At 35.0% G+C, this 10,340-nt stretch overlaps 1 pseudogene; it reads right to left on the bottom strand.

The window, feature by feature from the left end:
• Positions 1 to 10,340, bottom strand: part of LOC100963649 — a 68,948-nt pseudogene that overhangs the window by 924 nt on the left and 57,684 nt on the right.

Below are 10,340 nucleotides of genomic sequence, written 5' to 3'. Positions count from 1 at the left end.
ACCACACCCAGGCTTTCTTTCCTACTTTTTAAGCTTCTAACTTACAAAGGAACAAATTCCCCTTTAAAATATTTTCTTATATCTGTTAAGAATGCACCAAAGATAGAATTCATTTAGTGCCATAATTTTGCCACTTACACTTAACTTAGTAATGAAAAAAAAGTCATCTGAAACCTAGTGAACACATATAAGAGAGAGTCAAAATCACCCTTATTTCTATTCCAAACACACTAAATATCTATCATTCTTAATCTGTAGCTCTTCAAAAAAATTAGGCACTACTGAATAAGCCAAGTTCAAATATGTCTTGGAGTATCTTGCCTCAGTTACTAGAAAGGGTCATGGTTAAGGAAGTAACTCATGGGAAAATTTATTTTTCCTACTTGATATAGTTTTTTTTTTTTTTTAATTTTCAGTCAGCCAAGATAGGAGAGAATTTGTAATTTCACAAAAGGCGTCATTGAAATACCACTGCAGAAATGGGAGCAGTGACAACATGTTAGTAATTTAGTGGTTCTCAGGTAAATCTTCTCAACTATAGAATTTGTGAGCTTGCTGTCCATTCTGTTGCCACTGCAGCTTTTACCCCTCCTTGTTCTTATGGACTTACACACCAGACATTTTATAGAATCCAAGAATAATTTGTTGGAAAACCCTTTGGAGTAAAAGGTCTAAAAGTTGAGCTCTGTTTCTAGCATCTAGAAACATAAAGAGATTTTTCAGTGGACGTCAAAATCACATCTTCTGAAGCTAGAGTAAGAACCAAGACCTTGCAGACTTCCACAACCAAAGCCTGAGTCAGAGTCTAGGCCATTCCTGTCAAAGCCCAGGCTTCGTGGTAGCTCAGAGTGTCAAGACATGTGAGTTTGGTTGAAGGTTCTAATTTGCCTCTGCCTAGGAGCTAGCACTTCTTACGGCGAGGCTTTTCAACTCCCTCAGTGGTAGAGGGGGAAAACCATGCTGATTTACTTTAAGTTTACTCAAAAACCAGACTATTCCGCTATAGAAATCCAATTAAACTACTGTTTTCTTAATTAGAAGAGATCTAAGTAAGTACCCTTACATTTTTAATTTGATTTTACAACTAAACTTGCTTTTCACAAAACCTGTTGTTCCCATAATGAGAAGAGTTGATGGACTCAGCAAAGCCAACCATGACTTAACCCTCCAAGCAACTCGATGCCAGGCTTCTGGGCTTCCGCAGCCTTCTGATTATACGACATCACCAGCAGCGTATCTCTCAGGTCAGTCTATTTCCTGGCCATTTATTTTTCACCAAATCAAATGATCTACTTTATTTCTATCTTTTCCATGTCCAAGATATCTCTGAGATTTATTCATCATAAAAGTCGAAATACCACCTAAAATCATGATTCATACAACATGAGAAGAGAACAATGGTTTAGTAACAAATACATTTCTTATATAGTGTTACATCATTCAAGTTTTGAAAAAGATTTCAGTTTACATTTTAGCTTAATTTCCTAAATCATGTTTAATCTTTTTGATAAAAGTATTTTTGGAGTTAGAATTTTAAGCTTCAAATTCTAATACATAATCAATATATTTAACATGAAAAATTACTTTAGTATATATGATCTATGTTCAGATAAGTGCAAGAAATAGTACCTTTTATATTCTCCTATCAATACTGCTTCCATTTCTTATGTGAAAAAGAAAAAAGTAATAAAAAAATGAATAAAGTGTTTGAGCCAATTTTTTCTTTTACATTTACAAGGCCAAAACAATTTCATAATTTATTATAAGTCTGATTCTAAGAAAAAGAAAAAATTGTATTTAATTATTTAATCATTAAAGAAAAAATTATATTTAATTATTTATTTAATTTATAGTTTATTCTCTAAAATATATTCTTTTCTTCTTCCCTTTACCTCCCTCTTTCTTCCTTAGTTTTCTCCCTTTCTCTTAACCTCCTCTTAATGCTCTATGTTTTTATTAACATATTTTCATGTATGTGTATGTTCGCATGTGTGAGTATGTGTGCACACATATACTGGTTCTACCCACTTTGAGTACTGAAAGTACCAAGTGCTAAAAAGAATTTTAGTCCTGAATAAAATGGGGTGTTTGGTCATCCTAGAAGTAACTCATACCTGAGATGGTCAGATAAGGAAATCTCCTATAAACATGATTACAAATATATTAAATCTTTCAGGAAAAGTAAATAAAATTGTAACAGATGTTTTTAAATGACTTTTTTGATTCTGACTTAGAATCTTTGTCTCTGCTAGTGTGACTCATCTGTTATTATATAGCATCTGCTTTTGTCATTAGAACCATTAACATATTAATAAGTTTATTAATTAATTTATTTATTTGAGACAGAGTCTCATTATGTCACCCTCAGTAGAGTTCTGTGGCATCTCAGCGCACAGCAACCTCCAACTCTTGGGTTTAAGCAATTCTGTTGCCTAGGGCTCCCAAGTAGCTGCTGTTCTCTTGCCTAGGCCTGCCAAGTAGCTGGGACTATAGAAACCCACCACAAAGCCCTGCTGTTTTTCTTTGCAGTTGTCATTGTGGTTTTAGCTGGTCCGGGCTGTTTTTGAACTTGCCGCCCTCAGTGTATGTGGCTGTGCCATAACCACCGTGCTCCGGGTGCTGAGCCTAATGAGTTATTGTTAATTTCATGGCTAGTATTTTCATTTATATCATATTTAATTCTAGTTCAGAGCATTGCTTTATTCATTCAGAATGTGTTTTGGGTTATCTTCAGGACACTTACAAATGCTTTGCAATTGTCTGTTGAAATCTGGACATGATGTAATGGATAACGTCATGTCCAGATTAAGAATTAAAGTAAAGAGGGCTTTAGCATAAGGATTTAAGTTAATCTGTTTACAGAGTTTGCCTTTTTAAATGTTTGATGTAACTCCAGGGAGTTAATAGTTTTAGTGTTGCTTTCCCTTTTCTTTCTTTCTTTCCTTCCTTCTTTCTTTCTTTTCCTTTCCTTTCTTTTCTTTTTTTTTTTTTTTTTCAGTCTTTCTTCTTGACTTTGATCTCCCCCACAGGAATAGAGTTCGCTGCCTCCTCAGGGGCAGCCTGTGTCTTGCAGCTCTTTCAGCTTTGTTCACTTTAGTATGTTTGAGTCCAGTTGGTTTGGCAGCAAGATGAGGGAAAAGGGACTATTCTATAATCTGCTGATTAAATGTTTTTGTTTTTGTTTTTGTTTTTTTAACAGAAACTCTGTCTTATTGCTGTCACTTGAACAAGTTTTTCTCTTTTATAAGTTTTTCCCTTTTTCTCTTCTCTATTCCTTGACTGCAGAGTTTTTCATCAGTTTCCTAAAAGCCTGGATGCTTGTTGTCTATACCTTTCCCCTGTCCTTTAGGTGAGACAAGTAGGCTGAAGGGGGCTGCAGTGCTGAGACATCCCCTCCCCCAATTGACCTAAAGCTTCTGAATTGTGCTCCAGCAATGTTTGTTTTTTGTTTACTTTTGTTGGAGTTTGTTTGTTTGTTTTTGATCTTTTCTCCTGGAGAATAAGTTGCTTTCTATTGTGTTTTGTTTTGTTTTAAATCCTGAAAAATGCATTTTTACCAATGGCTATTTTTCCCCCTTCCCTTTCTAGAACCAAGAGGAGACCTCTGAATTTTTACAGTGAAAATCTGGTGGAATGTATGGGGGCTTTCCTCACGCTCTCCCCCTTGCAGTCTCTTAACTCTAGGCCTGTCTACACTCAGCCTCTAAAAATTCTCACACCAAAGGTACTGATTAAGTATTTTGACCAGTTTGTGAGTAGAGAAGTTTCTACTCCAGGTAAGCATGTTCTGGTCCTGTGTCTTTCTGGATGTGTATGCCTTTCTAGGTTCGCAGTGGCATTCTCCCAATAACCTTAGTTTTCTGATGCATCCAAGAAAATTATGTAATTTTAGTCTTTCCAGATTTTTCTTGTTCAAGAACAGTAGTGATAACTTCCAAGCTCTATAAGCCAGAGCTGAAATGGAATTTCTGTGTACTACCTTTTAGTATCTGCTAAGCACATTTTCTGATAAGCTTACCTTAAGGTTATCAGACTCTTTGGGGAAATAAAACTTTATTTGTACTCTGGATTTGGTTCCAGCATTTTCCAGCTACCAAACAGAAGTGAGATGATGTCCTTTTCGGGAGAAGGGAAAACTCCAGAGATTATTGTTTATTGCGCATTTATAAATAAATTCATTAGGTATCTCATCATGTATTTTCTTTACTGATAAGGAATGTCCTGGTTTCTTACATTTTCCTCTGAACCAGGTTTGTCCTGCTGCTAGTTCCCTACATTAAATAAAAATTTGCACATTGTAACTCTTTTTATAAGTGTTTTTAACCTTTGTTAACCTCTTTATTGATGGTGCATTTGTGTCGGATTGTGGAAGGCTGTATCAGTGGTTCTCAACCTTCCTAATGCCACAGCCCTTTAATACAGTTCCTGTGGGTCTCGACCCACAAGTGGAGAACTGCTGTTTTATTTGATCATTTTCCAAATTTTTAATTTCTTGTGCAGTTACTGATCAGGCAAATTATACTCTATGACAAGTATGTACAGAGTAATTTGCATTGCTCGTGCCTAGACATCATTTCTCAAGCCTCTAAGCACATTTGTTTCCTTCATCTTTCTTATTTGCCAAGGATAAAATACACCTTTCAATATTTAACTGAGGCTTCAAATATGTGAAGAGTTTCACACAAAGTTAAGTTTCAGAGTTATAATATTAATAATAATTATCCAGCTATGTATTTTCTGTCCTCAGAAATGGCATAATACATAATCCTTCTCAAAGGAATGGATTCCTAGTTCATCTTAGTATTCTCAGTAGTTGCCATTGTTTTTAGAATGCTATTAAAAAGTAATAAATGTCTACTAAATAGAGTAGAATACAAAAATGACTGAAATATGGTTCTGCCTGAACATATTTCATTCTAGAGAGAAAGATAAATGGTGAATAAAATTTATTTTAATAGATGGCAGCATGTGTATGTATAATGATAGGAGTATAAATAAAAATATAACCAAGTATAAAGAAGAATGTGTCACTTAGAGTGAATAAAAGGCTTTATTAGAGTCCTTTGATGAAACTAAATTTGACCTGTGTTTTAAGAGTTATAAAAGATCGATAGATTCTGAAAAGAAAACAACCTATTTCAGAGAAAGAAAGGGAAAACTTCTATACTGCTGGTAGGATTGCAAACTAATACTTTTTTGGAATGAAGTATGGAGAATCATCAAAGAACTAAAAGTTGACTTTCCATTTGATCCCACAATTCCATTACCAAGTATCTACTCAGAAGAACAAAAATTATTTTACCACAAAGACATTTGCACCAAAATGTTTATTGCAGCTCAATTCATAATTGCCAAGTAGTGGAAGCAACCCAAATGCCCATCAACCCAAGAGTGGATGACAAACTGTGGTATATGTCTACCCTGGAATACTATTCAGCCACAAAAATGATGGAGACTTTACATCTTTTATGTTTACTTGGATGGAATTGAAACATATTCTTCCTAGTAAAGTGTCTCAAGAATGGGGGAAAAAGTATCCAATGTACTCAATACTATTATGAAACCAATATATAAACACACAGTCATATGAATGATAAAGCACAAATATAGTTGGATGAGGGGGACGAGTGAGAAGGGAGAGGAAAGGGGAAGAGGGGGAGGTGCTTGGTGGGAGGAGGGAGGACATTTGGTGGGATCTTACCTAATGTGCACAATGCAAGGGCATATTTCAAAATAACTAAGAGTACATTTTAAATGTCTTACTACAAAAAATAAGTATATGAGGTAATGGCTATGTTAATCAATTTGATATATTTTTCCATTTGTTTTTGTCCTCTGTGATTATTTTTCTCTGCTTTGATTAGTTCCACTTGTTGAGATTTTCCCCCTTCTTGGTTAAGTATATTCCTAGGTATTTTATTTTCTTTGTAGCTACTATGAATGGCATTGAGATTTTGATTTGAGTCTCAGATTGACTGTTATTAGTATATAGCAGTGCTACTGATTTAGGTACATTGATTTTGTAACTTGAGACTTTGCTAAATTTTGGACATACTCCTTCTATGCTTAATTTGTTAAGAATTTTTATCATGAAGTGGGTAATGGATATTTCGGAATGCTTTCTCTGCATCTTATTCTTCATTTTAGGGTTGCTGATGTCAAAGACTCTCCTTGACCAAACTCTACTAAAGCTTCTCTGAATTCTTTTCTGATGTAAGCCTCAACTTGACCTTTAAATGCTGAAGCTCTCCTTAAATTAATTGTAGTTCTTTAATTCCCCTCCTTCTAAATGACTGCCTGACAAAGCTCAATGCTAGGAAATGAATTTCCTATTTATTCTAGCCAACACCTGACAATGAGCCCCTGATATCCCTTATATTTTAAAGCATTTTCTTTGGAAAATTACAATCATAAGCTACACAGAGGAATATTTTCTACAACACAGAACTGTCTCCTGAAGGACTTTAGGAATACAAAGCTCCAGGGAGTTTGCTCTTGGCTCTCTTGCCTCCCAGACTGTAGAAAGGGAAAGGCCTAACTTACTGGGTGTCTTGCTCCACTTTGCAAAACCATCTCCTATTCTACAGCTAAGTGCAAGTGAACAAACTCAGATGGCCTAATCTCATGGATCAAGCCCCATTCCCATGTTTTATAATTTTTCACTGTCCTGACTCTGAGCCCTTCAGGTGTTCAATCACACCTTTAGTGAACAGAACTAAGCTCAATTTTCTGGAGTATGTTTCCCCTTCTACAGTAGTTCTAAATGAAATGTCTTATTGACTTTAATCTGTGCTCAGGCTTGTTTCTTCTTGACTTTGGATGCCAACAACTAACTACAAGCCAAAAAAAGATGAGTGAGACATTTTACTGACATGCTGAAAAACATGGGAGTGGAGTTTATCCATGACAGTGTGCAGCTTTGGGACCCTAGGAAATCTGCAGTATGTTCGGTAGAACCCAGAGGACCAGTGTCTCCCATAGAAAGAGGGGATATGGTAGCCACAGCCACCAAAGCTACAGCTAGAGTTGTAGTGAAAGATCAGGTCACCAAGATGAAAGCTAAAGCCACCATGATAACTCAACATACCAGAGGTTGAAGATTTGGTTTAATAGTAAAATAAATGTCCTGAGAATGAAGACTATAAAGAAACCAGTAATTTTTTTTTCAATTTCAAACTACTAATGGGATACACATGCTTTGGGAACATGGATACATTTTCTATTCCTGAAGTTGGGCTCTTCCTGTGCCATCACCTGAATGATGCTCTTTGTACTTGATAAGAAACCAAAAAAATTTTATATTCACAGTGAGAACTGTGACAAATCACAAGGCATGAGCTTCATTTGCTTTCAAAAGAAATCTCTGGAATAATATCATTAGGTCACCCCTACATTGTTTAAGAGCAGCTTCAAATATATACACAGTCAATTTTTCCTTTGGGCTTATTTGATTTTTGTGTCCAACTTTCAGTCTTTGTATGAAGAGATGTTCCCTGCTCAAAGCTAAGGACTACATGTATTTCTACACTTACAACGCAATAATCAAATGCCTTGCATCAGGCACCTCATCTGTGGAACTGCCTGGGCGTTTTATTAAGTCAAATGCTATTTCTTTTCTTTTCCTTCTGATAGCATTTCAATTTGAGCCAAATATCATGTTTTCTTTCTTTTAAAATTCAGTACGCCAGCATACAAATTATAAAATTATCGTGTATAATGATATAATTTTGAAATAGGCGACAGAATTTACTCAGTAAACAACAAATATTTGACCATCTTTTTGTTTGCTTATGCTGCATAAAGACATTCTAACTAGCTGGATGTTATGAAAGTCAAATTCTATTAGATTTTATGCTCAAGTCCTGTTATAACACAGCCCAACTTTCGTTTCATCACTTTACCTGAAATGTTCACTCTGTTCAGAAGGATCATCCAGTTCTTCCTGAGATTGCAATTTGTATTTACATTCTAAGTTTACTCTTATCCCTTTCCAGTAAGTATTCCCGTACTTCTTCTATCTATGAAATACATCCTTTTCATTACAGTTTCTTTCAAATATTCCAGACAACAAGCATCTATTGAACTGTACTTTCTGCGTTATTATGGGATTCCCTATTATGTAAAAGTTAATTTTAGATGGGAAGACGATAAGTACAGAACCAATGATCTCTTCATGATCCTAGACAACCTACTCTTCAGTGCAATAACAAGTATATGTGTCTGTATGCGTGTGTTACTACATGGGTATGCAGTTGTGTGTCCAAATGCAAGACTAAGTATGTGGAAGTACAAAGGGAGAGGAAGTTAAAAATGCAAGTTTTTTAGAGGAGGAAAAGTGATAGTGAGCTAGATTGCCCTGAAAAATGTAGTTTCATAGAAGGTTTAAATTAAGGCTGCATAAAAACAGTAAGAATTCAACCAAGAAGAGTGGAAAGCTCTCATCAAGAGGCAATTGTCTTAGCTAATGGTGAGGGGTGATGCTAAGCAAGGTGTGAGTGAAGGAAAGAAGTGAAAAGTACTGGAAAGAATAGTTGAGGATTAAGGATGTTGTTTCCAGATCAGGAAGGGCCTTTGAGTACTCCCTGCTGTTATGACGAATCAGTGATGCTATGAGTTTATCCAGGGTACTTCCAAAAAATATCTAACACTTTAGGAATAATTATTTGAAAGTTAAGTTATGTTATAACTTAACATATAGATATGTAATATAAACTAAGCTATAATGTGTTTTTGGCATAGTGTGATAAAGACTGAAATTATATCTTAGTAACCAGAATGGACAGGAAGTGTTAGATACAAGTTACTGTGTAGATCAGCTGCATTAATGAATAGCCCTGCTTTTCACACCTCTGTATATCTAGACCCATCAGTAGTGCCCTACTGGTCTGACTTTGCTGTAGTCATGAGACTAATAAATCAGTGGGACTCTAATGGGATTCATATTGAGACTTGAAAAACATCTGCAAGCATTTGATAATCTTCTTATACAAATAGTCGTTGTATTTCTTGTTTCTCAGCATCACTGCAAGTGTGTAAGAAACATGAGGAATATTTTCAATTGTTTCAGTAATCATAGCCAAGGAAATATCTAATCACCTGTATAACTCCTGACCACGGACCCATAAGTTGAGCTCTCAGTTGCCCAACAAACCTGGAGCCCGATGAACAATGATAAATGGTCAATATTTTAAACCTCTCAGTTTTGGAGTGATCTGTTATGAAGCACGATTGTGGCAGATACAGACACGTTATGGCTGAGAGTAGCTGCATTCGTCAAAGACAAATAGAAATATTACAAAGCCCATTTTAAGGTTTTTCAAAGATAATGTTTTAAGGCGATATTGATTAACTTTAGGCAAAGTTAAACAGCATCACATTCTAATATCATTCCTTTTATTTAAAATGCAATGCTACTGGTTAATACATCTATGAGGTCTATAATCATCTTGGAAAGACACTATTTGAATGAAGATTAGAATGTCATATTCTGGGGCAAAGTGGAAAATTCATAGTAAAAATTATCAAAGGGAAACTCAAAATAATCAGAAACCCCATGGCAATGAAATATTTTGTGGCAAACCCAGGCTTCAAAGTTCATTTAAATTCTAACCTAAAATATTATATTAGTAAATAATATAAATATATAGACAAGAATTGTATGGAATCATAAATTTAAAAATAATCTCTGGAGATGATATTTTTACTTCCAGACCTAGTAGACAGTATTAATACAAATTGAAAAAATGTGTTATACATATTTTCATTGAAGCATACCCCCACTTTTAACTGCTTTATTGTTACTGTATCTTTAGCTTTCATTATTGTCACTTAACTTTCAACCCCTCAATTCATCTTGCATTCCTTGTCCTCATTACTTATATTGACAGTTCTTGTCTCATTTCAAATGCACCTTTTTAAAACACTTTCCTTTATAGTTTAGTCACTAAGCCAAGTCACAGAGGAGCTGTAACATTTTAAAAAATGTCAGGAAAACTGTGACAGTTTTTTTAATTCAAATTTTCTAAACACTTTTTTCTTTACCTCTGCTTTCTTTATAAACTTCCAATATACTTAGTGGGAGCAACATAATGTATCATATGAAGCTCTCCAAAAGCTATAGTCAGTCCAATGATCCAATATTGAATGCTGAGGTTTAAATTTCACTCATTTTTCCATCAATATCATGTATTATTTTTCCATCATCCTAAATGGTGCATATGCTTCTGGCTTCATTTTTATTCCTGTAATTAACTAGTCAAATCTCAACTTTTTGGCGAAGTTCAGGTGAAGTCTCATCTCCTTTCTGATTGTGTCAGCTCTGTTGTATCTCTTTTTTTCAT

The sequence above is a fragment of the Otolemur garnettii genome, unplaced genomic scaffold (assembly GCF_000181295.1).
Source record: "Otolemur garnettii isolate 467f Iridium unplaced genomic scaffold, OtoGar3 scaffold00111, whole genome shotgun sequence".
Lineage (NCBI taxonomy): Eukaryota > Metazoa > Chordata > Mammalia > Primates > Galagidae > Otolemur > Otolemur garnettii.
Note: the sequence above shows the minus strand (reverse complement) of the source record. Positions and strands in the feature narration are given on the sequence as shown.